Raw genomic sequence first — 27,931 nt, 5'->3', positions numbered from 1 at the left:
GGAGAGAGAGAAGCAGGCCTCCCACTGAGCAGGGAGCCCGATGTGGGGCTTGATCCCAGGACCCTGGGATCATGACCTGAGCCGAAGACAGATGCTTAATGACTGAGCCACCCAGGTACCCCAAAATTTCCAATTTTAAACCATCCTTGTATTTCTCATATAAAACAGTTGGTTAAAAACTTTGGTTTATTTTAAAATATAGCTGAGTTTGATTTTCTTATTTTTTGTCTATTTTTATAAGCAAGGTTTGTCTGTATTTTTTTAAAAACATTTCTTTTTTAAGTAATCTCTACACCCAATCTGGGGCTTGAATTTACAACCCTGAGATCAAGAGTTGTATGCCAGTCACCCCTGTGTTTCTTCTTTCTCATACTGCCAGAGCTGATTTAGGTATGAGGGTTATATTCACTTGATAGGATGATTTAGGTGATTTGTCTATTTTCCATTCTTGGGAACTATTTGTCTAAAATAAGAATGAACCAGTCCCTCAAAAAATTTGTTAGACCGTCAAGTGAAAAATTCTGGAGTAATTTAAGTTTTTAAAATTTTCTTATTGAATGGATTTTAGTGTATTACATTTTTTTCTAAGAAATTGTCCACTTTATAACATTTTGACTTTATTGACATAAAGATGTATGTGGTGTACTCTTTTCTGATTCTTATTTTTTTTGTAAAAAACACATAACATAAAACATACCATCGTAACTGTTAAGTGAACAGTTCAGTAGTGTTAAGTATACTCATACTGTCATGCAGCCAATCCCCAGAACTTTTTTCATTTTGCAAAATTAAAACTCAATGCCATTAAAAAACAATTCTCCATTCCCCCTCTCCCCTAGCCCCTGGCATCCACCATTGTAGTTTCTGTCTCTATGAATTTTTATTCAAGATAGCTCAACTAAGTGGGATCATATAACATTTGTTTTTTGTGACAGGCTTGTTTCACTTAGAATAATGTCTTTAAGTTTCATTTGTGTTGTAGTATGTATCAGAATTTCCTTCCTTATTAAGCCTGAATAATACTCTATTGTGTATATATACCACATTTTGCTTATCCATTTACCTGCCAAGGGACCCTTGGGTTGCTTCCACTTCTTGGTTACTGTGAAAAATGCTGCTGTGAACTTGGGCGAGCAAATATCATTTCAAGTTCCTGCATCTTAATCTTTTGGATATATATCCAGAGGTGGAATTGCTGGATCATATGGTAATCCTATTTTTGGTCTTTTGAGGAACTACCTTACAGTTTTCCATAGAGGGTGCATCATTTGACATTCCTACCAGCAGTGCACAAGGATCCCAATTTGTCCACATCCTTACTAACACTCGGGTCTTATTATTTTTTTTGTTTTGTTTTGTTTTCTGATTGTAGCCATCCCAAAGGATGTAGGATAGTATCTCATTGTGGCTTTGATTTGGATTTCTCTGGGGTGAGTGATGTTGAGTAAAATCTTCTCATGAATTTGTTGGCCATTTGTATATCATCTTTGGAGAAATGTCCATTCGAGTCTGCCCGTTTTTTTTAATTGGGTTGTTTTTTGTTGTTGAGTTATAAGAGTATATTATTTGTATATTCTGCATATTGATGCCTTATCAGATATATGATTTGCAAATATTTTGACCTATTCCATAGGTTGCCTTTTCACTCTGTTGATTGTGTTCATGGTATACTCTAATATGCTAAAATTTTTGCCATAACTACTGCAGTCATGTGTTCTCTTTACTTTTAATATTGGGTATGTACCATCTCTGTCTCTTTCTCTCTCTCTCTCTCTCTCTCTCTCACACACACACAATACACTCTTCTCCCAAACGAAGCAAACATTTTAGAGCTTTTTATATTTTTAGTCTATTTTTATAGACAACGTTTTTTGATTGATTTTTTCTACTGGTTTTCTCTTTTGTCAATGATTATTTTATTTTATTCACTTCTCTCTGTTTCTGTTTGTTTTTTCTTTTTTTGAACTCTTGACTTGGTTGCTCTGTTTGATATTTCTTCTTTTCTAATATGTGTGTTTAATTTTTAAAATGTCCTTCTAAGTGCTTTTTAGCGTCATCCTAAGTATTGATATATAGATTGTTCAGTGGTGGTCTACAATTCCATATTATTCATATAACTGTGGAGTAATTTTTGTTTATTCCACTCAGGACTTATTCTTTTCTTTTTTTAAATATCAATATCTTCAGTCAATACTGGAAGAGTCTCAGACATTTTCCCCTCTAATATTACCTAATGTGCATTCTCTCTACTCTTTTTCCCTTCAGGAACATATACTAAAAATATATTGGACTTACATTTTATCCCCAATTGTTCTTAGATGTTCTTTTCTATTTTCCATCTCTATTTCTCTATATGGCATTTGGAGCAATTATTTTTCACACCTATTATTCAGATCACCACTTTTCAGCTGGGCCTAATTTGCTTTGGAACACAAACATGTGCATTTCATTGATGATATTTTTGATATTAAATAGTTTTAAATTTAAGTTTTGTTTTTATTTTTCCAAATCTGTACTGACCCAAGGAAAAGGTTTTGAATTTTTAGAGGAGGTATTTTTGTAACACTCAGTAGACAGCCAAAGTTTCCTTGCTGGTTAGTAATTTTTTTTCTAATAGTTTAACCAAGGATGCAGATTTTCGGGTGTCCTGAATATTTCGTGGGGCCTTGCTTCCACTTCCTCTCTCATACAAGTCATCTCCTATGTGATGTAAGAAACAAAGACCTTGGTTTTTGTATCCAATCACCTTTTACAGAGTAACAACTGAACCAATTAGCACTTTCATTTTTCTCTTTATTTCTGACAACTGGAATGTGGGATTACTTTTTTAAAAATTTAAATTCAGGTTAGTTAATATATACTGTATTATTAGTTTCAGAGGTAGAGTTTAGTGATTTGTCAGTTGCATATAACACTCAGTGCTCATTCCATCAAATGCCCTCCTTAATGCCCACCACCCAATTACCCCATCCCCCCTTCCACCTCCCCTCCAGCAACCCTCAGTTTGTTTCCTAGAGTTAAGAGTCTCATGATTTGCCTCCCTCTGTTTTTATCTTATTTTTCTTCCCTTTCCCCTGTGTTCATCAGTTTTGTTTCTTAAATTCCACGTATGAGTTACTCTTTCTCATGAAATCAGCTATGTATTAAATTTTTTGTTGTTATAGCCAGGATTCCCAGGTGATTTTAGAGTTTTGTTTTTGCTATTGTTTTTTCTTAATCTTAGTTGTTATCTTTTCACAATGGACTTGATGATCTCCCTCTAGAACTGCCAGAGGACTAGCTCTAAATTTCTGCTTCTTGGTTATGCAGAGCAATTTGTTTATTTCTTATCTTCCAAATGAGTCTTCTCTAATAGCCTTATGAAGGTAATCTTCCAAAGCAAAGACCAGAACATCTAACTGCAATTCTCCTACTTTTTGGGGCTTCTAGCTTAAATCATAACCATTCTTTGAGTTGACTTTTCTTTTCTCTAATATATGTTAGATTAAGCCAAGAATGTGGTCTAGTATATACAATAGCTATTTCAATCTTGGTATGCACTGATGAAAAGTAAACAATAAATGATAGTGACAGTCCCACTGTATACTGCACTGGGGAGATGCTCCTGGAACATTATCAAATGGAACCTTATATGGGAGGGGAAATGAAGATGCTTAACTCCAGAAAAGAAACCTTAAAGGCACATGCCCATCATTTCAAATGCTCTATGAGCTGCTGTATGGAACATGAATAAACTTGCTCTAACTTGTTACAGAGTGCAATAGAAGTTCCAATAGGTACATTTATAAAGATGTAGATTTTTGCTAAGTAGAATAAAGAACTGTCACAAGTAAAATGGTTTATCTTTGGCAGGAATCAGTTTTGGAAGAACTTTAGCGGAGGCATACCTGACTCTGTCATGGGTGCTCTAAGGAGATTTTGGCAAGTGGAGGAAATTCTAACTAGATAGCTTTTCATGTTTCTTTCAAATCAAGGATTCTTTTCTTCTATGAAGCTCCCACATCTTGAAGCTCTTCTATTATTGCATTTAGTACTGTGAATTGGTGGGAGATTTGTTAATGATTAAAATAGACAGGTAGCTAAAGATTTTTGAGGAAATAGAAGCTGAGGGCTAACGAGTAGAAATAGATGAGCCAACCATTCTAATATTACTTTATCCCTGCCACTGTGCTGTTCTTTATTAGTAATTCTCATCTTCGTTTAGATGGATATACTATCTAGCATGCATGAAACCTTGGACCCTAGAATTTATAAATTTACATCACCATTATGTAATGAAAATATTTTGGAATTTCAGCTTCAAACTTCTTTGGTTCCTTCTGTGCCCAGATTAAAACCTTTTGTTTCTCAAATGCCCCTTCGCTTTGCAACAGCAGCAGGGGTTTTCTCATCATTATGGTAGGTCTTCGTTTATTCCTAGTTGCTTTTTTAAAGCTACACTCAAGCTTCAACTCTGGAAGTTGTTTATTACCAAGTGTTAGGGGTTGAATTTTATCCCCCCCTACACAAATTCATATGTTGAAGTCCCAGTACTTCAAAATGTGACCTTATGTGGATAGAGGATAGTTGCAGATGTGATTAGTTGAGATAAGGTGGTATTGGTAGAGGGTGGGTTCCTAATCCAGTATGACTGGTGTCATTATAAGAAGGGGAAATTTGGGCACACGTGTACACAGAAAATATGTTATATGAACATAAAAGCAGACATTGAGGTGATTTGTCAAGGAATGCCAAAGATTGCCAGCAAACCATCAGAAGCTAGCAAAGAGGCAGGGGACAGATTAGTTCTCATAGACCTTAGAAGGAATCACCCATGCCAATACCTTGATCTTAGACTTTCAGCTTCAAGAACTGTGAGATGTGAAGAAACTTGACGCTACCACAAACTGGATAGCTGAAACAAAAAAAATTTATTGTCTCACAGTTCTTGACGCTACCACAAAATAAATCGGTGGGCTTTAGTTTGCAATGCAACACAAGATACCCTCTCCCTCTTAATGATCTTATAAATTCCAAAATAGCTTCAAGTCTTTAAAAATGCACTGAAGTCAGGATTTGGTAACAATTGTGCATGAATATTTTATTAACAAATATTTCAAATAAGGGTGCATTTAGCATGCACATATTTAAATTGTTTTCATTTAGCCATGCATTTGCACTTGTGTTCCTTGCCCCTGACACATACCCAGTCAGAAAAGCTTTTCACTTTTCAGTTACAAATGAGATGTTTTTCAGCAAAGCAGCAGTTTTTCCTCATTAACAGAAAGACTCTTCATATTTACTTCTCAAAGTAAAAATTTCAGAGAAATTGTAAAGTAACCCAAACTTGGAAGTTTGTTGCCTGAACAAAAATTAGGCCAAAGTGAAAATAAATTAAGCTGAGTGCAATTTTATAATAATACTAAATATGATTCATAGGATAATTAAAATAATTTGTGCCATGAGTCAAAATGTGAAAGTTTGTTTTAAAATATCAGAAGAAGAGGGAGGCCTGGGTGGCTCAGTAGGTAAAGTGGTGAATTGCCTGACTCAGGTCAGGATCTCAGGGCCTTAGATAGGGCTCTGTGCTCAGCCAGGAGTCTGCTTGTCCATCTCCCTCCCTTTTTCCCCCTCCCCCAGCTCAAGCATGTACACTTTCTTAAAAAAATAAATAAAATCTTTAAAAAATATCAGAAGAACTTTTAGTTACTGACAGTTTGTTAGACTAAAATCCAGTAACATTAAAAAAATGACTGAAGATGCATTTGACTTCTAGTTATATTAAACTGTGGTAGAACCCTCCTACACTGGAATTAGAGAGTGTTCCTAATTCTTGCTTCGAAATATTTCTATTGTATAAATCTTGCCTGTAGACTATTAGATTTGCAAGTTGAGGGACCAGTATCAAGGAGTAAGAGAGATTTTAATTAAGCAATGTGGATAATATACTTTGGAGGCAGAAAGATATGGGATCACATCCTAGCTCAGCCACTTAGAAGCTGCAGACAAATTCTATTTAAATTTCCAGTCTCGGCTTCAGGTAAGCAAGGAACTACTTAACAATTATGGAAATTCAATGTAAAATGCCCAGCACAGTTTCCAATTCATAGTAGGAGGTCAGTAAGTGGTAGTTATTGGTATTATTAAGTTGACTTTTCTCCTGACTAAATCTGAAATTATGATTCTTTCTTTCCCTCATCTTGCTATAACTGAACGTGGTATTCATTTCTCTTCCCATATGTGAACTTTTTACTGCTAATTTAAAAGAGGAAAAGGGGCTGTATTAGCTTTAAGGAAAAGGTAGTGTGAAACCTGAATAATGGTCTTAGAATATATCTATGTCCTAATCTCCAGAGTCTGAATATGTTGCCTTATATGGCAAAAGGGACTTTGCAGATCTGTTTACATGAAGCATTTTGAGCTGGGAGATGATCCTGGAGTATCCAGATGGCCCTGATGTATTCATATGAGTACTTACCAGAAGGACATAGGAGGGGTCAGATTCAGTGGACAAGATGGTGTAATGACAGAAGCAGAGATTGGTGTGATGTGCTTTGAAGATGGAGGAAGGGGCCACAAGCCAATGAATATAAGCAGCCATCAGAAGCTGGAAAAGACAAGGAAACAGATTCCTCCTTAGAGGCTTCAGAAGGGACGACCTCTGCCAACACCTTGACTTTAAATCATTGAAATTGATCTCAGATTTCTGACCTACAAAACTATAAGAGAATAAATTTGTATTTTTAAAAAAGATTTACTTATTTGAGAGGATGGGGGAGGGGCAGAGGGAGAGAAAATCTTAGGCAGACTCTGCGCTGAGCACGAAGCCCCATGCAGGGCTCAATCTTATGTCCCTGTGATCACAACTTAAGCCGAAACCAAGAATCAGATGCTTAACCGACTGCACCACCCAGGCACCCCTGAATTTGTATTTCTTAAAACCACTGAGTTTGTGTTAGTTTTTGCAGGGGCAACAAGAAACTAATGCAGGTAGAGATGAAGCCATTTGAGGTCTGTATCTCTTAGCTGGCTTATGTAATAAACCACTCTAAATCATAGCGACTTAAAATAACAAGCATTTATTTAGCTTGCAAGTGTTTGGATTGCAAGCTGTAGGGTTCTGCTGATCTGGTCTGGGATTGGCTGATCTCAGATGGGCTTACTAATGCATCTCAAGTCACATTGCTGTGAGCTGCTTGGTCTAGGGAGCCTTAGCTGGGGAGGGGAGATTCATCTCTGTTTCACATACTCTCCAGAAGAGCTAGCTTAAGCTTCTTCAAATGGTGGGTTGACCGATTTCCAAGAGAGAGAACAGGAAGGATGCTTGACCTCTTGAGGCTTCAGCTTAGAATTGGCATGCTGTCATATGCACCACATTCTACCAAGGCAGGTCACAAGGCTAGCCCAGGTTTTAGTGGTTAGTGAAACAGATTTCACTGCTTAGTGGGAGAAGCTGCTGTCATATGGTGAAGGGTGTGGATATAGAAAGGTGAAGAATTTGAGTTATTTTTGTAATCAATGTACCACACACTCTTGGAAAAACATCTATCTTGAGTTTCACCTGATTTCTCAGCTCCTGCATTTGGCCATCCCTAAACCATCTCATAATTTCCTCTCTCTGTATAATACCCATATACTGACAAATTGCTGACAACCCACTGTTGGCTATTTGTTTTTGAAAAGATCTGATTAAAAAAGTAAAGATCTGATTAATGAATTCACTTGAATTCATAGCTATTTACCTGGTGAAATTTGCCCCCCTTTGACCCTCACCTACACTGACTTTTTAATGGCAAAATGTTTAACAATTTTTGCCAATTGCTTTTTCAATATGTGATTCCAGGTTTAACAAGCCTCATCCATGTGGAATTACTAATGGGGTGTTATCCCAAGTTTTCTGAACTCTTTCTAACACAGTTTAGCTGAGGACGAAAAGACCATATGCTGCATGCTGCTTTTTCTACATAAGATTTTTCCTTTCTGTTTCTTTATCCAGGTGTTACTTGATTTTAAAGCAATGATTATATAGGCAGATATGCAGATGCCTATTAGAATCAAAGAAGTTATTGGGCCTGTGTCATGCAAGTTCCAGAGTCCAGATGGGTTGGTGTGGCAGCTGTGACTTGATAAACTGTGAATGTGTTTCTCCCAGGAAGACTTGACAACAGAAACACCAACTACATAAGAGCCTTCTGGGTTAGTTTTTATTTATTTATTTTTATTGTTGTTCTTAAGATCTCATCAAATGCAGAAAACAAATGATGAATAAATGGATGAAGCTATTGTCCCTGCAGTTGCTGAAATCTACTTCCTTGAAATTTCTGTGGTCTAGAAAAACTGAATCTGTTGAATCAACCTTGGAATTGTTTAAAATCTTTCAAGCAAGTGGGAGAAAAGAGAGGCAAACCAAGAAACAGACTGTTAACTATAGAGAACAAATTGATGGTTACCAGAGGGGAGGTGGGGCGGGCAAGGGTGAAATAGGTGATGGGGACTAAGGAGTGTGCTTGTCGTGATGAGCGCAGGGTGATGGATGGCAGTGCTGAATTACTATGTTGTACACCTGAAACTAATACCACAGTGTATGTTACCTAACTGGAATTTAAATAAAAATTTTAAAATAAATAAATAGATAGATAAAATCTTCAGTCTCACTGCCATTTAGTTCAGTTCATTATCAATTTTTAAAATTTTATTTTTAAATTAACATACAACAAAATTAACATTATGGTATATGGTTCTACAGATTTTAACCCATGTATAGACTTGTGTACCCACCACAGTAATCAGAAAACAAAACAGTTCCATCGGTGCATGAGTGTTTAAAGTAGCTCTATTCATAATCTCCAAAAACTGGAAGCAACTCAAATGCCCTTAGATGGATAAATGGATAAACAAATGGTGGTATATCCATGTAATGAAATACTACTCTGTAATGTAAAGGATGGAACTACTGGTACAATCAACAACTTGGATGAATCTTATAATCATCAGGCTGAGTAAAAGAGCCTATTCTTAAAAGGTTGCTCGTTGTATGATGCCATCCATATAACACTATGAACTTTCCCATCCTTTCCTATTTGGTTCAAGTCCAGTGTTGCTCCAGTTTCCAATATAGCTTCAGGCCCATTTGAAGCAAATGGTCTTTAAAAATAAAAATAAAATCATACCAGAGAATTGCTTAAACCATTTCAATGATTCTACAGGTTCTTGCATATGATTTATTTTTTTGTTTCAAGTTTTTATTTAAATTCCAGTTAGTTAACATACAATGTAGTAACAGTTCAGGAGTAGAATTTAGTGATTCTACTAGTGATTTAGATTTAGTGCATAATGCCCAGTGCTCATCCCAACAAGTGCCCTCCTTTATACCCATCACCCATTTAGCCCGTCCCCCAGCCACATCCCCTCCAGCAACCCTCAGTTTGTTCTCTATAGTTAATAGTGTCTTTTGGTTTACCTCCCTCTCTCTTTTTCTTCCTTGCCCTATGGTCATCTGTTTTGTTTCTTAAATTCCACATATGAGTGAAATCATATGGTTTTTGTCTTTCTTTGACTTATTTCACTTAGCATAATACACCCTAGCTCTATCTACATCATTGCAAATGGCAAGATTTCATTCTTTTTGAATAATATTCCATTATATATATATTCCATATATATTATAATTGTCCATTATAATTCATACATTATAATCCATACATTATAATAGTCTATTATATATATATATGTGTGTGTATATATATACATATATATATATATATATATATATAGCATGTATACACACAGACACACATATATATGTTGAGCATCTTTTCATGTGTCTGTTAACTATCTGGATGTCTTCTTTGGAAAAGTGTCTATTCATGTCTTCTGCCCATTTCTTAACTGGATTATTTGTGGTTTTTTGGAGTGTTGGGTTTGATAAGTTCTTTATAGATTTTGGATACTAACTCTTTATCAGATATGTCATTTGCAAATATCTTCTCCCATACTGAAGGTTGCCTGTTAGTTTTGTTGATTGTTTCCTTCACTGTGCAGAAGCTTTTTATCTTGATGAAGTCCCAGTAGTTCATTTTCGCTTTTGTTTCCCTTGCCACAGGAGATGTTTCTAGTAAGAAGTTGCTGTGGCCAAAGTCACAGAGGTTGCTGCCTCTCTTCTCCTCTAGAATTTTGATGATTTCTTGTCTCACATTTAGGTCTTTCATTGATTTTGAATTTATTTTTGTGTATGTTCTAAGAAAGTGGTTCAGTTTCATTCTTCTGCATGTGGCAGTCCAGTTTTCCCAACACCATTTGTTGAAGAGACTGTCTTTTTTCCATTGGATATTCTTTCCTGCTTTGTCAAAGATTAACCATATGTTTGTGGGTCTATTTCTGGGTTTTCTATTCTGTTCCATTGATCTATGTGTCAAGACCATACTGTCTTGATCACTACAGCTTTGTAATACAACTTAAAGTCCAGAATCGTGATGCCTCTGGCTTTGCATTTCTTTTTCAGGATTGCTTTGGCTATTTGGGGTCTTTTTTGGTTCCATACAAATTTTAGGATTGTTTGTTTTAGCTCTGTGAAAAATGCTGGTGGTATTTTGATAGGGATTGCATTAAATGTGTAGATTGCTTTGGGTAGCATAGACATTTAACAATATTTGTTCATCCAACCCATGAGATGGAGTATTATTCCATTTCTTTGTGTCCTCTTCAATTTTTTTCATAAGTGTTCTATAGTTTTCAGAGTAAAGATCTTTTACCTCTATGGTTAGGTTTACTCCTAGGTATCTTTTTATTTTTTTGTGCAATTGTAAATGGGATCAATTCCTTGATTTCTTTTTCTGCTGCTTCATTATTAGTATATAGAAATGTAACAGATTTCTGTACATTGATTTTATATCCTGCAACTTTGCTGAATTCATGTATTCTGGCAATTTTTTGGTCCAGTCTTTCTGGTTTTTGCGAGTATCATACTGTTTTGATGACTACAGCTTTGTAATATAGCTTGAAGTCCAGAATTGTGATGCCTCCAGCTTTGCTTTTCTTTTTCAGGATTATTTTGGCTATTCAGAGTCTTTGTGGTTCCATACAAATTTTAGGATTTTTTGTTCTATCTCTTTGAGAAATGCTGGTGCTGTTTCTTGCATATGATTTAGCAAGTTCTTTATGATGTGGTTCTTGTCTACTTCTCTAGATTAATCTTCTGCCTCACCCATCTGATGACCAATGTTCTAATAGTCATAGCATATTATTATAGTTCCTTGAATGCATCATCCTCTCTAGTTCTTCTATGTCTTTTCCCTCTTATATGAACCCCCCCATCTCCTCATCTATGTCATTCTCTTTCTTAGCACTTAAAGTTATATGTCAAGCATTCAAGGAACAACTCCCCTGAAACAAATTCACTGATTTCTTTCATGGAGATTATGGGGAACCTCAAATTTCTCAAATTGTGCCTGTGATTATAGAGGTGGTTAAAAATGGAGCCTGCTTATGAATCCATTAACATGATTTGGAAAGGGTAGGGTTGGCAGGTGCAAAGACTTTTAAGGCAAAGTGAATTTCAGCTTCTTCATTTAAAGCTTCTAGAGATCACAGTTTAGGTCTCTGCCCACATTTACAAATGGAATACACTGAGGAAGCATAAACACTTACTGAAACCCTTGTAGGAGCACATTTTGCCTGCCAGCAACTCTTTGCCAAGCAAACATTTTGAAAACACTTGGACGATCCTGGCTGCCCCAGTGTTTTCATAAATATTTCCATCCGGCAGTCACAGAAGCCTTGCAGAAGAGAGTGGTCAACAGGAAAACTTGAAATGGAAGAGGTTCAGTGAGCAGCTGCTGAGTTGTGAAAATGTATGCAAAAGCATATGGCTGTCTTTGGGGCCTTAAGGCAGCATTTTAATTTTTAAAATTTTTTTACCCTGCAAAGATCAAAACATATGATTCCATTTCAGTAGGTTTTCTTGTAAACAAACTCTTCACTTTCTAAAGGAGTGCATAAATGTTTCACATGTCATAAATATTTGTTTATCTAAAATTATGCTTTATTGAGAAACAACAATTTTGATATAATGTAACCTATTGGTCATCATGGTTTTCTGATCAGCTCTTTGGCGTCCTTGGCTTCTTATGTGTCCACCCTTATTTGGGAATATGTAATTTTCTACCATTTAAGTTGAATTGCAGAAGGATATCTAGGTGAAAAGTGTTCAGAATTTGATGCTGGTGCTGCATAATGCTGCAATTTGCTTACTTGAGTATAAATGCTGAGCTTTCAGCACTTCTATATAGTCAGCTATGTTTTGTGTTTAATTCAAGTATTGAATTATATCTAAAAATAGCTCCACTGTTAAGGTCCCAAATCTGCAGGTCATCCTTCTTATGTATTAGAATGGTCTTGGCTTAGCCACTAAGGTTAAATCCTCTGCAGTGTGTCCCTTTATGTAGAAAAGAAATTCCCATGGGGATCCTTTTCTTCACGCTGGGAAAGGTCAGTTTTTCTGACAATCTTCTCCAAGCATAAAGTAGATGTAAATTATGATAGTTTTTTTTTCTCCTTGTTTAGTTAGGTGCCCCACTTGAAAATCATTGTAACTGTAAGGGCCCAACTTCCACTTCCACTTCCCTTAGAATACCAATCCCTTGGGATATTCCACCCCAAAAGTATTCCATTGGCCAAATAAATGTGGAGGATTTTGCAACTGTACCATACTTCAGTTCTTGTAGATGCTCAGCTCTCATGAACATGTTAAAGCTCTAAATACCAGTGCATATCTCTTTTTCTCTTGTTTAACCCAGTATTTCCCAACTTATTTGACAGTGGAATCAATTTTTTAAGCACAGCGCTTACTACAGTTTTATGGAAATCTTCTTGGGAAATGTGGCTTTAAAACTTTGACAGAATTTTTATTAAGATGAAGTCATCATCTACATGTCCCTTTCCATAATGCTAACTAAGGGGCAGTTGCTAGTTGTCCAAAGTTAAAAAGAAATGAACAAAGCAAGCAAAGAAAATTACTAATGCCCATTCTTTTATGTATAATATAGCTAATAATATTTAAGTCTTCAAAGCCATTGGAAACAATTTTACAGCAGGCTGGGATGGGAAATGTCTCCTAAGCTAGTCTACCTTCTTCAAACACAGATGGGAAAACAGCAAACATGACGAGGTCAGACAGTCAGTGGGCAACAAAGGTGGAACAGGAATTAAGATGTCTGTATTTCTAGTCCATCATTCTTTTGATTCACAAGGCCCAACTTAAATGTTTAAAAATCATAGTCTTTCTTAGTAACTGAGCTCCATTCCTGTGACTTGCCCAGACAATCTCTGACTATATCTTAAACCTCTGAATGAGGATATACTAACATCTTTTAAGTTTCTGTTTTACTATCATAGTTCATTTCAAGAACTTATTAATTACCTACTTAGTTCAAAAATATGTGTTTTTTCCTCTATAGAGATGTCTTGAACTCCATGAAACTTAAGCATGTGTGTTTGTGTTCCTAACATATTTCTAAGTAAAAATGATTAAACAATCCATAATAATTTCTGGTAGAAATTGGATTTTTGTACATTTGAATATACAGATTGATAAATGATTTTTTTAAATGGAGAAGATATCCTAAAAGACATCAGGAAGTTCACTTGGAAGGGCTTTTCCCAGGGTAACACTTCTGGCCTTATGCCCCAGACACATTTCTCCCCGCTAATTGAAGATCACACTTTAAAAACTCCCTGTGTTTAAAAGTGATTGAGGTAATTGATTAGATGTCAGTAAACACTGGGCATTGTGTCTTCTTTCCTTCCCTCACATGAGGGTGTGTTTCTTGGTGTCAGCTCTGAAATTTTTTGAAAACTATTGTCCAAAAGTCTGAATTGGAGAGCAGCAAGTTAGAAGCAAGACCAGGGAGACTTAACAAGCCCATTTGGCCTTCACACTTCAGCCTCATTGGCCAAAGACTTTGTAGAGCATTGCAGTGTTGCCACCGTCTAAGGCTTGAATGTATATAGCCAAAATCTCTGAGAGCTAAAAAGTTCTTTCTTTCTTTTAAAATAGGCTCCATGCCCAGTGTGGAGCCCAATGCCAGGCTTGAACTCACAACTCTGAGATCAAGACCTGAGCTGGGATCAGGAGTCAGACCCTTAACCGACTGAGCCACCCAGGCACCCCTAAAAAGTTCTTTAACTATCTTCTGGTCTAAGGACAATTTTGCCAAATCATAACGTGAGAAGCTGAATACACTTTCAGTGCTGACCCAACTGTATTGTGAATTTGGACTGCCCGGGAATTTTGTTAAAACGTAGTTTCTGGTTTGGAGATCAGAAGTTGGGCAGTTTCGAAAAAGCTCCCAGGTGATGCCAATGCTGTTGAACAACACTCTAAGTAGCAAGGGCCTGAAGAAGAGCTGAAGGGAATGACTGGTCTCAATGAGGAGACTGAAAGAGCTTCATGATTAGCTCTCGAATCTTCTAAGCTCTTCTTAAGGTGAAGTTACTCTTGGTAGTTTTTTCAGGCGTTGGTGTTTTGCAAGTCTTCCAGCTCCAGTTGTCACAGGTAAGGAGAACTACAAGAATGCATCCTGTCTTATACTGCACACCTGAAACTAATATTACACTGTGTGCTAACTGTAATTTAAGTAAAAGCTTAAAAAAAGAGTAAAAAAAAAAAAAGAATGCGTCTTGTCTGAGCGAAGGAGGTTTTCTATCTCTTTTCTGCGGATTAAGGGTTTGGAAACAAAACCAAAAGCAGGTCTCCTGGGGCAGGATTGGGACCACCTGGCTCCCAGACCACTGGGTTGACCTTCCTTTGGGTTGTTAAGTTGCCATTGGTGATGTTGCTTTTTCTTCTCTCCAACAAAGTAGATCTTTCCATTAATTTGAAAAGACTTTAGTTGCACACAGTGAGAATAGCGAATGGGTTAACTGCTTCTTTGAAATCCCCAAAGGTTTTTCATGTAAAGCCCCTTGAATGTGCATCTCAGGACAAAGTTTTGAAATTCTGGAAGTACAGGGATGGAAAAAGGGATAAGAAGGAAACAGTATCTATGAAGAATCTCTTAAGGAACAAAATGTACATAGTGGGCTGACAATTAAAACCAGAATATAGGTTTTAGGTCGCATATAAATTTTCCGTGGAAAATCGTCTGTTTGGTTAGTCTTGGTGGCAGGGAATCAGAAATATTCTTGGCGATGATTTTGATACTATGAATTGCACATAAACTCCTTAAACAATTTTCTGCCTGTTTATTTTATTCTCTATCAGAAGTAGTATGCAAATGGATGGAATTTTAATTTCCTTTAATGCTCTGGGATATTTGGATAATAAGGCATCATCAAGTATTTTTATGATTATAAGCTCACATTCATTGCTCTATGGTAGAATATCATTATAATAGAACACTCTCAATAACTCACCTCCACAATAGTTTTTTTCTAGGAAAATGCTTATTTTCGGTTTGGAACTGAAAATATAAAAAATTTAAAAAGGCTCTCCAGCATTCAAATGGAGTAGAATGTGGTTGTTTGCCTTCCTTTTGGCAGCTAGTGTTGTTAGAAACTAAATGACAGAGAAAACATTCAGTGGCATTATGTAAGGACCGACTCCAATACCTCCCCCAACCAGTTAGTTTCAAGTTCATCTTAAGAAATAGAAGGGTGATGGCAAGAGTGGGAGTAATTTACAAGAAAGACCTCTCTTCGTGTGTATTTACATACATTCTTTTATCTTTAGCATCCTTCATTTTTTGAAGATGCATTTTTGAAAGCATGTTTACCGACTGAAAGCCAGAATTGTGTTTAACAATATCAATTTAATATAACTTAAAGCAGCAGTGTTTTGTCCCCTTCCATTTATGTTGTGCAGAAAAACAGACTTCTGTGTGGTGAAAGTGTGTTCAGATGAAAGCTTTAAATTGGTGGCTAGTGGCCCAGTTAAGAAAAACTTGGCTGCCTGCTACTCCTTGGTAATGTGTTCTACAGGCTGTTGTTTTCTCCTGGTCGCCTATTTACAGTGATTTACTCCAAATATGTGGGCGTCTTAAGTATATGGGTGTTGTCCAAAAAAGTCAGTTTATTCTAAAGGATGAAATGAGAGGCAGTATACAATAGCTTCTGTTGATCCCCTACTAATTCGCAAATTGAAAGAAGACCTGCCATAGAGGTTTAGAGACCAGCAGATGTATCAGCTAAGAGGGAGGCAGCCAGTCACAAGAACAGGGTTGTGCAAAAAGGTCCCACTGCACACCTACTGTGGGCATAGCTCTGAAGGTAATGAAGTGGGCAGAGGGAAAGAGGTAGATAAAATCTGAACTTTTTGCAAATTTATAAATCCAGTTGATGACGTTGAGCACCACCAACACAAAATGATAAGCTCAATTGTGAAGCAAAATAAAAATCCTACTGTACCAATTTAATACATTCTGACACAGTGGCACAAGACGAGGCAATATTACTTTCTACTCAGAATGAAAAAGCCTGGGTGATTCTAATTGAGAATGATCTTCAGTTTGTATAGACCCATTAATCCGTGCATTGGTTGTTACTATTATTGAGTCAATTAAGTTTACCTAGCTATGTCATAATACAATAACAAAAATTCAGTTTTATTAATCACACCTACAGTATGACAAGCATTGTACTAGGTCTTAAGGTTCTTTGGAAAAATACATTTATTGACAGTCCGAGCCCCAAATGGAGTGGGATGAGGGACAGACACGTTAAAATGTAACTGTGAACCAATATGATGATAATTCTCATGGAAGAATAAACACAATGATATAGGAGCATGGAAGATAGGTATCAGGTATACTTGAGTGATCAGGACAGGATTCTCAGAGGAAGTTGCATGAGGGATTTTTGTTAAATGTTTGCCGAGATGGCAAGTACACTCTGAGTGTGGGATTGAACTGATCTAATGTAAAGGCTCTGTCAAGAAACAATGTTAACAATGCCATGGCACTCATTTAGTAATTTGCTGCTAGCTTTGCATGATCACTTTTGTTCCATCTTAAAATGATCACCTCTTGTTGATTTAGTTGTTGTGTTGGAATTTTGCCATGGCTTGAGGTTATAGCTGTATGTCAATAATAGGAAAACTTAACATGTTTCCAATTCTGATCTTTTTAAAGCTTTATATGTATCTTTATGTGTTCAGTGCAGTGCACTGACAATTCTATGTATTTTCAGCAGAAAGGGATTTAATACAGAGACTTAGGTGTTTAAAAATGGAGGAGCAATGGTCAACAGCCTGCCACTGGACTCACTGCAGCTGAGGTCCAAAGAGGAGGAAGATGCTGTGTCACATCTGCCTCTCACACCTACGAGTTACTGACTTGTCCCTGAGACTCTGTGTCAGGCCACAAACAGACATATCTTTATGAATACTTTGCAAGTATTGATAGCACCCATAGTAAAAAGATGGTTTCTGTGCCATTTGGTCCTTAGAGTGGGTCTCAGTGGTGGAAACTTGTTAGCATTTAGACACATAATTTGAAGAGAGTATGAGAATGTAATTTTCATTTTCTGCATTGTGGTGTATGAAGGCATATAGAAGGAAATGTGAATAAATGACAGCTATCAGCCAACTGTACTGATATCACTTCTATTCCTAAAATGTTACTAACACCTTTTTAGAGTTCTGTCAGCTTTGACAATAAATTATTTCACTATATTTAACCTAAATACTAAACAGCTTTTATTAGCAAGTAGCTTCCCTTACTCACCAGACCTATTTACTGAAAACTAACTCTGTGCCAGGCAAGTTCCCAGCTGTTGGGGATGCAGCTATGTATTGAGTAGACAGACGGTAGTCCCTGTCCTTAAGAGAAGATAGGCTGTAGGAAATGATCATCCCCAAAGGTATACTGAAATTTATTGTAGGACAAAGTAGGAGGTAAGCTAAAACATCAACACTTGGGAGTATAATTTTGATTTGGATGGTCAAGAAAAGTGTTTTTTTCCCTAAAAGAGTAACATGATATGAAAGCTTTGAAGATAGCCAGAGAAGGAGAAGGAAAGGATGGGAGAGGGGGGAGGAAGGCTGCAGATCAAGAGAATAGGAGCAAAAGCTGGAGATGAGAAAGATCCTGGAACTTTCATGGGATTGTAAAAGGATATGTGGCTAAGGGAGGGTGGAAAGGCTTTCTAGGACATGATGAGCTCTGTTTGTTTGTTTGTTTAATCATGATAAAATACACATAACATGAAATTTACCATTTGTATATGTTTTTATTTTTAGTTGTAAAATACACATAAAATTTGCCATCTTAACCACTTTAATGTGTACTGTTTAGTAGTGTTAAATATGCATTTGTGTGCAACCGGTCTCCAGACGTTTTCATCTTCCATCTTCCCCAAATGAAAATTTATACCCATTTAAAAACAACTCCTCATTTCCCTTTCCCCTTGCAATCACCAATTTACTTTCTTTTGTTTTGTTTGTTTGTTTTATTTTTATTGTTAGCTAGAAAGACTTTTTACTATGCAAGTGTATTTATTCCAAGATTTGCCCCAATGTGATCTCAAGAGTCCATGTTAACTCCTTTTCTGGAAACTTCCTTTACTTAGTTTTGTATTCTTGAAGAGCCTGGGCCATGAAGAGTTTGCCTAAGTTTTGGGCAGTGAACTCCTTGATGTTCTGGCAGTGTGTCTCTATGAATTTCACTACACTACATACCTCATGTAAGTGGAATCATGCAGTATTTGTCCTTCGGTGACTGGCTTATTTCACTTAGCATAATGTTCTTAAGGTTCATCTATGTTGTAAGATGTATTAAAACTTCTTTCCTTTTTAAGGCTGAGTAGTATTTGGTTGTATGCGTGTAGTAAATTTTGCTTACTCATTCATCAGTGAATGGACACTTGAGTTGCTTTCACTTCTTGGCTATTGTGAATAATGATGCTATGAACATGGATGTAGAAATACCTCTTGGAGAGCTTACTTCCAGTTATTTTGTGTATATATCCAGAAGTGGAATTGCTAGACCAGATGGTAATTCTGGTTTTAATTTTTTGAGGAAACCTCCTACTGTTTGCCATAATACCTGTACCATTTTATATTCCCACCTGCGGTGCATAAGGGTTCCAATTTCTCCACAACCTCGCCCACACATGTGTTCTGCTGTTTTTTTTTTTTTTCCTAGCCATTTTAATGGATGTGAGGTGGTTTTCACTGTGGTTTGGTTTGCATTTTCTTAATGATTATTAATGTTGAGCTTCATTTCATGTGCTTATTGGCCATTCGTATGTCTTTGAAGAAATGTCCATTCAAGTCATTTGTCCATTTTTTTGTTTTCAGTTTTAAGATATAGGAGTTCTTTATATATTCTGGATATTTCTTCTCAGATAAATGATTTACAAATTTTTTTTTCTATTCCTCTGGTTGCCTTTTCACACTGTTGACTGGTCCTTTGAAAGACAAAAGTTTTAGGGCACCTGGGCGGTTCAGTTGGTTAAGTGTCTGCCTTTGGCTTGAGTTGTGATCCCAGGGTCATGGGATTGAGCCCCACATTGGGCTCCCAGCTCAGCGGGGAGCCTGCTTCTCTCTCTGCCTGCCGCTCCCCCTGCTTGTGCTTGTTCTCATCGCCCAACATGTCAAATAAATAAATAAAATTTTAAAAAAGAAGACAAAAGTTTTAAATTGTAATATTTGTCTATTTTTTTAAATTATCTTTTCTTTGGTGTCATATTCAAATCATTGCTAAACTCACTGTCAAGAAGCTTTTCTCCTGTTTCCTCCCAAGAGTTTTATAGTTTTATTCCTTACATTTAAGTCTTTGGTCCATTGTGAGTTAATCTTTGTATATAAAGTAAGGTCCAACTTCATTCTTTTGGATATGGATATCCATCTTTTTCCAACAACATGTTTGGAAGACTTTCCTTTCCCTGTAATTGTTTTTGTTTTTGTTGTTGTAGTACTTAACAACAGATGTAAAGGCTCTTGAAAGAGCCTTTTCTTTCTTTCCTATTTTAATATTTGGTTTATGTAAACATTTGAATATTTCTTAAAGTTTTTGGTGTTGACAGTACTTTTTTTTTTCTTTTTTTTTTTTTAAATCTCAGTTCATGCTTTGAGCTGGCCAACGTTGTTCTTAGAGGTGCTGGTCATCTTGCTATTAATCATTTTTAATCTTTGGGCATTATCATGTCATTTATCTATTTTGTCCTCTATGATTTCTTGTCTCTTTTCACTACCAAAATGCTCAGTTGCTTGGGTAACAATCCTTCCAACATTTTCTTTGCAACATGGCATTTGTATATCTGCATCCTATTGAATGGGCACTCCTGAAGTTTCTTCTTAATGGCTTCTCTTAACAGTTTTCCTTACTTAGTTTTCATCTGCTACATTTGACCATGACTCATTCTATCCTGAACAAGTTTCTATACCCCCTCCCCATACTGGCATCCTGATATTACATTGTTCTGAATAAGTAGATTTCTATTTGAAATGATTTATTTAATACTGATCTCATTATGTGCATGAGACACAAAAGAAAAAATATAGTACCCCTTATCAATGACTTCTGTGCTCCTCAGATTTTCCCTATTCTGCCTCTCTAGTAGAGTCCTTAGCTCTCTGTTCTCTTCTTTGTCCCCTTTCCCCATATTATAACTATATATATTCCTTCCCTCCACTAATAAGCAGGGGACCTGTATGACTCAGAATTTCTAGCACAAAGTTGTGTGTAGAGTGATAATAATATACACGATTTAAATTATGGAAAGTCTATAAAGAACAGGATCAAATTGATGAAAGAATAAAAAGGCCAAATAAAGAAACCCCACTACTCATTGTGTTAACGTTAGAACAGGAAGAAAATGAACCATAACAGCAGGCTTAAGAAATGAAAATAGATAGACTAGGGTGACATTAAGTAAGATATTAAATAATTACCCTACAGATATGGGAATTTTTAGAGAATTATTTCTGAAGCTAGGAAAGAATCAATTTGGAAAGACCGAGGTTTTGAGAATGAAGAAATTGTTAAGATAGAAAAGCACCACCAAATTTTGAAAAGGCAATGTATTCTTGACTCATATGGCCTCAAAACTGAGTTCTACAAGATTCTGCATAAAATGTAAGTAATCACTTAACTGCAATATCCACATACTTTTTTTTTTAGAGAAAGGTGAAATTAAACATAAAGTGGATAATGGGAGTGTTTCAGTATTTAGAAATCACTGACCTTCATAAGCATTATTAACAGGGTTCTTATAGGAATCAGGATTGAAACAGGAATGAGAATAGCTGATGGAATGATAAATGAGATAGAATGGATGTTTCTGAAGAAGACTGTTTACAAATAATTGCTGGTAGGGTTATAATAGCCTTTAGGCAGGAGACTGGATCAAGTCATTTAAACTATAAAAACTTACTTTGATTTTTTCTTATAGGCAGATAATGGAGATGTTTAATATAAAAAAGTAAACCATTAATAAGAACAAAATAAAATGATCTTTGTTATAGATTCTATGTTACAGTCTTTAATTTCACCACAGAAAGGTAACCCTAAGTGTCCTCCAAGTCTACAATTCCCTTTCAAAGTAAGCAAGAAGGAGTAGCTTCTTCTGCATAAGTTACCATAGTTTCTTGTCATGTGACTCTATTGTCCCAGACAAAATTGATTGGACCATGAATCATTTGCAAAAGCAAAGATAACGAACTAAAGACTGGACCAGGAGCTCAATAGGTGGCCTAGCATAAGAACTCTACCCATTGTGGGCATGGCACACCTTCCTGGGTGCCAAATACCAAGCTCAATAGGATCCTCTCACTTAGGGAGTTTTGTTTGTGACACACAAAGAAACCAAAGCAATGACAACAGGAGAAGTAGAGTACACAGAAAAAGAAACAAATAATGAATAAGAAACAAGAGAGAGAGAAATAAAAAGGGAGAGGGAAGGCAATAAAAGAATCATTGGAGAAGACAACAATAAATATCTACTGAAGGATGTTGGAATAACTGATCCTCAGAGCTGCTTTCCTATCCTGAGTTGTGAAGGACTATTGTCTTGTTTATTCATGAGTCCTGAACAGAAAGCTGTTGAGCAGGGTTTTCTATGGCTCTTCCTTTTGCTGGACACATGTTATAATAAAATTTTATTACCTATGTAGAACGAAACAATTTTTATGGCTAAAAGATTCTAATACAGGATCATGGTTTGCATTTTTTAAAAATGGTTTGCATTTTTAAAAAATGGCTTGCATTTTTTTGGGAACTCCCCCCCCCCCACACACACACACAACCATGAGTTATGAACATGTTTTTCATCAGTAAGTATATTTCCAGGATATCTTTTTCATGGCTGCATAGTAATCCTTCTATGGGTATACCATAATTTATTCAAATCATTCCCTTTCTTTGGATATTTAGGTTCTTTCTGATTGTGGATACCAAATAATGCAACAATCTTGTGGCTGTAGGTATTTTCTCAGGATAAACTCCTAGAAACTTTCTATATCAAAAGATAATACCATTTTGGGGTACCTGGGTGGCTCAGTCAGTTAAGCGTCTGCCTTCAGCTCAGGTCATGATCCCAGGGTTCTGGGATCGAGCCCCACATTGGGCTCCCTGCTCAGTGGGGAGCCTGCTTCTCCCTCTCCTCCCGGCTTGTGCTCTCTCTTGCTATCTCTGTCACTATCTGTCTCTCTCTCTCAAATAAATAAATTAAAAAAAAAAAGATAATACCATTTTAAAGACCCATTTCTCCCTAGAAAGTTGTATGAATTTATATACTTACCACAAGTATATAAAACTACCATTCCTTTTTATTCATATGCATGTCAATACTGGGTAGTAACAGTGCATTAAAAGGTGAACCATGTGGAAGGTAAATGATGTGATTGTTTCAATTTTAACTGGTAAACCCAATGCTATTTTTACATTACTGACCATCTGTATTTTGTGGTTTTTTTTTAATTATCTATTCCTATCCTCTATCATGTTTCTACAAATATAATTTACCCAATTTTGTTTATGAGAACATTTATGTATTAAACTAGTAATGCCTTCTCCTAATGTTTAATTTTTCTTTTAGATTATAATTCACCTTTCATTTTAAAATAATGTTCATGGCATACAGGCTTTTTATAAATTAACATTGAAGCATGTCCCTTTATATTTTGAGATTCTTCCTTGACTATAGGATATTATCATGTGAACTAAATCTTGAGAGGGGAACATGTTTTAATTTTTTTCTCATTTGGTGATAAATGCCATTTAAAGATAAAAATCAGAAAGCTTCAGACAGTTTCACATAATACTATACATCTTTCAGAGTTTAGTTAATTGACATAAAATAGTAGCTAAATATGAGAACTAATCCTTTTCAAATTTTAGAACAAATAATTCTCTCAGAATCACAAATACGTTACTAAACTCTCAAGAGGCATGCATTGTGATATTTTCGAAATGGTATCAATGCTGTATTCCCTCATAATGTGTGTAATTTTATGCATAAAAGTATATATTCAGAAGGCAAGTTACTTAGATAAAGTAAATGATGGGAAGTAAGAAGATTACTAAACTAAATCACATGGAATCAGGCTATCAAGGGAATCTGCATATGCCCTTGATGTCAGAAAAGCCTTTTACAGTAGATCTGATAAAAGTTATTTTTCACTTGGTTTTCCTTTAACCCATTATTTCCTCTGGGAATAGCTTAGATGATGCAAGAGCATTACTGCAGAGAGGATGGCTCTGCTTACTGTAATGTTGAATTCATCTGAAGTTTTAAAAAACACAGCTTCAAAAAATTCTCAAGTAAACATTTGTTGTGGGAGCTTCAGCAGAAGAATTAATCACCACATTTTTGAGAATTATTTCAAATACATTTGTATATGTTCCTTAGAGTTCCACATCACTCTGATCAATTTATATTTGTAACCCTGGTAAATTGGAATGCTCTAGATTGTGCATATTGCATCTTCCATGCTACAAAATTAGCTGGAAAAATCTTTTTGAGAGGAAAGAAAAGAGTGGAAACATACACACACACACAAAATGATGGCTATGCTATCTTCAATTTCATACATTAGTTACAAGTACTACCTTTTCATTACCTAAATTGTAAAGAAAAGTGTATAGTACTTTTCTGTGCCATCATTTTACTAGTTGACAGTAAGCTATAGCATTCTATTTTCTCCTCACTTTAAAATTCCAGTCCTATGTTTTCCAACTAAACTGCAAATTCTTATGTTTTATTATATAATCCACATAAATTAGCATATTTCCAAAAGTAGATGAATCAGGTGCCATAGAGTTTCCTTGCTGGAACAACCCAAATATGCAAGTATACCTCATGACAGATAATACACATTTTAGAATTAGATTTCTTGTTTTATATTCACCTGCAAATAGACTTTGAAACAACTTAGGAGAGTCAATTTGGGGAGCCAAGTTACTCGTATTCCTTTCACTGAAGAATGTACATCCTTTATGTGAGATGATCCTTCCTTTCCATTTACTGTGTAGGTGATAACCTGTAAAACCAGCCACACTAATTTTAGTGGTCAGTAGGGTGACAAATGTGGAGGTGGATTTCCCTTGCATCAATATCTGATTAAGTCCTAATGATAAACTTGTTTGTTTGGTATTTTCATAATTCTAAGAAGGAACTAGGATTCAAACAGGTTAATTTGCCCAAGTATACACCACTAGTAAGGTGGGGTGCTATTTCAAAGCAAGATCATTCTGACTGAATCCCATGCATGTTGTTTCCACAAAACCATGTTGGTAGGTCACTGATGCTTAAAAGCTGAGCCAAACTTTACACAGAGGAGGAAACTCTTCACAGTTCAAAGCCACATTGAACTGGGGCTTACCAGCTGAAGACTCCTGGGCCTGAGTATGAATGAGGAAGGGCCACTTCTGGTGAAGAAGATAGCATCTATATGGCATATTCAAAGATCCACACAACAGTTTCATGACAACAAAAAATGTCTTCAGATACTTCTGAATGTTCCCTGGGGACCAAAATTTCCCAGATTGAGAACCATTCATTTCAAGTGTAGAATATGATGGGAGACAGAGATAGAGATGAGAAGGTAGAAGAAAATGGGTCATTGTGGAATGCTGAGATAGCAGTTAGGAAACTGTGGAACAGTCCAAGAAAGAATTAATTAGGGCCTAAATTAAAACAGTGGCTGTATGAATGGAATGAATGGTTGAAATTTGAAAGAAGTCTTAGCCATTTAGAGTTAGGAATTGGCATTGGGGATTGAAAAAAGTTGCTTTGTCCAAAGAAATATGGAATCTCATTTTGAGTATGTAAATTTAGAGAGGCTAGTAGTGCAATAAGGAAAAAATACCTGGTAAATATTTCTAGATCTTAGAAAAGAGCCCCATAAATAATCAGCATTTAAGTGGTAGTAGATCCTGTAAGAAAAGATGGGCAGTTGTATAGTGAGGGGGGGAAAAGATACTTCACGGGAGAACTGTGTGGAACACTAACACTGAAAGTAGGAGGTCTTAGGAAGGAGGTGCCATAAAGACTAGAAGATGCTGCTGGAGAGGTAGGAGAAAGGAAGGATCACAGATCCTGGTGATATGGGAAACAACAGTGAGAACTGTTGATGAATATTCATTTATGATAGGAACTCAACTTGGTTTTTGGTCTTTGACAGCATGTAGGTCTTTAGTAACTTTAAAAAGGGCCATTTTAATGGAGTGGAAAAGACAGAATCTAGTTTGCTTTGGGTTACTCAGAAGCCCACGGAATCTAAAGCATGAAGGGAGTGAAGCAGTTCAACCTCTGAGCTCACAATAACACATTACTATGGGAAACTCAAGCTGTTTCTGGTATTTTGGCTGTGAGATATAAATGGACTGCTACAAATAGGCATGACATATTAGGGTCCAGAGGTAATTTATCTACTACACTATATGCTAATGGGACCCATGTAAGAACATTTTGTCCATGTTGTTCACATCACCTTCAGAAGGACTTGTAGTCACTTGTTAAAAATGATCAAAGGTGCAGAATATGACTCCTATGAAGGAAGGCTGTTTTGCAGGCATTTTTTTGCCTGGAAATGGAAAACCTGTAGTGTGACTTAATTACTGTTTTCAAAAATAAGAGCATCTGTAAGAACAAGGTGCATGTCAGATATTTCCATGCTCACATAAGAGCAATGGGCTTAAATAAGAAAAGATGTTCTGGAGGGGCACCTGGGCAGCTCAGTGTGTTAAGCGTCCAACTGTTGATTTCTGTTCAGGTCATGATCTCAGGGTCATGAGATGGAGCCCTGTGTGGGGCTCTGTGCTGGGCGTGGAGCCTGCTTAGATTCTCTCTCTCCCTTCCCCCCTTCCCTGCTCATGCTCGCTCTCACTCTTTGTCATTCTCTCTTTCTCTCTCAGAAAAAAAAAAAGATGTTCTGGAAATGGCTATCAAAGGAAATTTTGAGATGCATATTTTTCAGAAGATAGTGCCCATTATGGAATGTAGGAACTATTCTATTAAAAAAGAAATTTACCAAGTAAAATGCATTTCCTTGATTTATTAATATTAACTTTCAGAATTCTGATTTACATGCATTAACTTCCAAGAATCAGGTGCAGTGCTTTGATTTATATATCATGCATATAAAAGTTCTTATTAATGAATCCTAAATTTTAAAGTTGTGATTTAGTATGTTAGTTTATAAATCTTAACTTTAAACTTCCAATTTAGTGCTGTGATTTATGGGTGCCAAGTTTCATGATATTTATGAATCATAATGTTAAAGTTCTGATTTAATATGATAGTTACTATAAGAAACATTAGTACAATAAAATATGCAATTCTTAAGAGACGAAGATAAAACTGATCAATATTCCTATATGCAGAACCCTGTACATAGCCTCATTTATAGAGCCATCCTCAGTGGTGTATCTTGAGAAGAATGCTAAGGTAAGGCTAGGAGAGACTACAACAGTTTTAATAAACCATTTTGAAGAACCATCTTCCCCTTTCATTAGACCCTTCATAGTAAAAGTGAGCAGTTTCAAGGTGTTATAGCTCTTAAAATTTATTAAGTAGGCAACAAAAGATATTCTCAACTCATAACCGATTAATGTCTTGTTAAGATGGTCAAGTTATTTTAGTACACATACCAGCATCTTTAGATAATGTGGCTTATTGCAGCCTTGAAAATGATTCTCTGATCTCATTCAGCTTGCAAACAAAGTATTAGGTCACAAAATTTACATGAATGCCACTGGACAGCCTCATAACCTGTTTCCTCTCCCAATTCTTCTTCCTTATCTTCCCCATCCTTCACACCTTCCCTGTTCAGTATGGTAGCCATTAACTATATACAGCTATTGAGTACTTTGCAATGTGGCTGGCTGGTCAGAATTGGAGTAAAATGTAAAATATCTCAACAATTTTCATGAGTTATATGAGTTACAGCATTTTAGATAAATCATATTGAATAAAATATAATAAACTTCACCTGTTTTTACTTTATTTATGTGGCTACTAAAGTATTTAAAATATAGTGAGCCTATGTGGCTCACACTGTAGTTCTGTTGAACAGCATGGCTCTAGTCCTTTCCCTATTTCTCAGAATGGAAGCACTAAAAGCTGCAATTCTTTCCAAATAGTTCACTCATGTTATGAGCAGCATATCTGAAAGAAGGGGTGGTCAACCAAGAATATAATTTGCTTGTGTCCTTTAACCTGACCAACTTGATTCTTATTAAGTAAAATCTATGACAAGAGACAAACATTTTGTTGCTTAGTGTGTTTTGTTTTTCTTTCCTGGATGACTTGTAGTTTCACTGAACAATCTTTCTAAATTATCATTTGCTTACTTTGACTTGAATGCCATGTGAAATGCTGTCTCTATATATCCTTTCATTGAATTGTCATCATAGCTCCATAAAGTGGATACTATGAAGAAATTGCTCCTATTAACATGGACTCTGAGGCACTGATAAGTAATATGACAAAGATCACACACTGGCAGAGTTAAGAG

This window comes from Mirounga angustirostris, unplaced genomic scaffold (assembly GCF_029215605.1).
Source record: "Mirounga angustirostris isolate CCGP_5_RB_7025 unplaced genomic scaffold, mMirAng1.0.hap1 SCAF_11, whole genome shotgun sequence".
NCBI classification, from domain to species: Eukaryota; Metazoa; Chordata; class Mammalia; order Carnivora; family Phocidae; genus Mirounga; species Mirounga angustirostris.
The sequence above is the reverse complement of the archived record's forward strand: the minus strand, read 5'-3'. Positions refer to the sequence as shown.